Source organism: Fukomys damarensis, unplaced genomic scaffold, assembly GCF_012274545.1.
Source record: "Fukomys damarensis isolate Sample0158 unplaced genomic scaffold, DMR_v1.0_HiC HiC_scaffold_10, whole genome shotgun sequence".
Lineage (NCBI taxonomy): Eukaryota > Metazoa > Chordata > Mammalia > Rodentia > Bathyergidae > Fukomys > Fukomys damarensis.
In genome coordinates, this window is record NW_022900922.1 from 29,050,412 (window position 1) to 29,052,228 (window position 1,817).

The following is a 1,817-nucleotide window of genomic DNA, read 5'->3' on the forward strand; positions in this document are numbered from 1 at the left end:
CTCGCCCGCCAGAGGGGGCGGGGAGGCACTGGAGGGGGAGGGGGACCCCAAGGGGGTTTCCTCAGCAACGCGAGAGGGAACGGCAAAATCATTGTGAAACTTGAAACTCATTAACTTTGAAAAACAACTTTGCAAAACCTGGAGGGGTAGGGGTGGGGGCGGGGTGCCAGCCGGGAGGGTGGCAGAGGACAGGTTCCTAACCCCGAACTGAAACCACTCCTGGGTGGTGGCGAACGTACTACTAAAAGAGCCAGAAAAGCCAAGGTTATTCCCAGAGGACGCTGCACCGCCCCGCGGTGCTTCCTAGAACCGGAGCTGCGCGCGCAATTAACCCCGGCCTGTCCAGCCTGTCAGCTCTGCGGACCCGGGAGGGGACTGTGGCGCGGGACTGTGGCGGGGATGGGAGCGGCCACTGGAAATGCAAGGGCAAAGGGAAAGGGGCGTCTCTGCTGCAGACCACAGTTTGACCCCGGCTGCTAGAACGCAATAGCGAGTGAGGAAGGTGCTTTTCGAGGTTACACCCCAAGAACGGTAGCAGTTTGGGGTTCACAGCGTCCACACGCACACCTGCAAAAGCAGGCAAAAATCACCGGATGAACGGGCCGTCTCCAACTTGGGGCTGGGGGAGGGACTAGGTGAAGCAAAAATTTTTCTGCAAAAGAATTAATATTTTTATAAAACCAAATCGTTTTCGCCTTTTAAGGAATAAAAATGCTAAACGACCTTACACCCACTCAGACAGCTGGCCATCTGTGCCCATTTGTCTTGTTTTGTTCCCCCAAGCTGCCACAAAGATGGCTGGGTCTTTCCTGCTGGGGTTGACCCCAACGTTCCCCTGAGGAAATCCTACCTCTGGCTCACTTGAGCTAAGAAAAGCTCAAAGCCCCGGAAAAGGAAAGATTAAAAATGGAATACTCAGGAATGGCGAGTGTAAAGCCAAAAATAATGTCATCCAAAAGGGAAAATGTGCCTACCAAAAAGTCAGTTTGGTTACAGGAGCAAAGTTCCTCCAGCAGCAAATTTAAAATGATGTCTAGCACACTATGTTAACCTTTCAATGAAATAATGCAACTTTCAATTTTCAGTGTGAGATAATCATCTCTTAGGAAATGAAATGATAAAGTTGCAATCACAAAAACTAATGTAACTCCCTAACTGGGTTACTAAAGAAAACATTTTATAAAATATTTGAATACAAATTCAATTAAATATGAAAATACAACTACTAATGTATCCGGGAAAATATATCTTAGTAATAAATTGAGTTTGTGTCACATAAGTTAAAAATGCTAACTGCGTGAATCCTTTTTTACACTATAGATGAACACAACAGAAATAGGTGAACACAGTGTTTATTTAGACTTTTCAACCAAGTGTACCTGCAATTTTGAATTGTAACACATTAATCTTGTCATTTCAATTTGCTTTCTGGAGCAGCAATCGATATTAAACCTTTCTTTGAAATCCATACAACACTGAACACTCTCCTAGTAAAGTTTTGGAGTTTTCTAAGTGCAATTTCTTTTCCTAAAATTCTGACTCCCCAGATAGCAAAACGCAAGGAAAACGCAGCTAGGTTATAGAAAGTGGCTTGTTTTGGGCAAATTCAACATAAGTTCTCAGGAATAAAACGGAACGGGGCGGGATGGATTCGTGGATCCTGAGGAGCAGTATGAATGGTAAGGCGCAGTTTAAACTGTCAAAAATCCTGGCACCGTGAGGGTGCGGGTGACCATCCTCCGCAAGGCAGACCGGCTCCTGCCCCCTCGCCGCGACGCGGGTGTCCCCGGGGGCGTGGGGTTGAAGGCGAGGTCACC

At 47.1% G+C, this 1,817-nt stretch overlaps 1 protein-coding gene across 2 annotated transcripts in view; it reads right to left on the reverse strand.

Annotated features, from left to right (window-relative positions):
• Hivep1 (HIVEP zinc finger 1) overlaps window positions 1-1,817 on the reverse strand; it is a 129,613-nt gene that overhangs the window by 127,347 nt on the left and 449 nt on the right. The window lies entirely within an intron of this gene.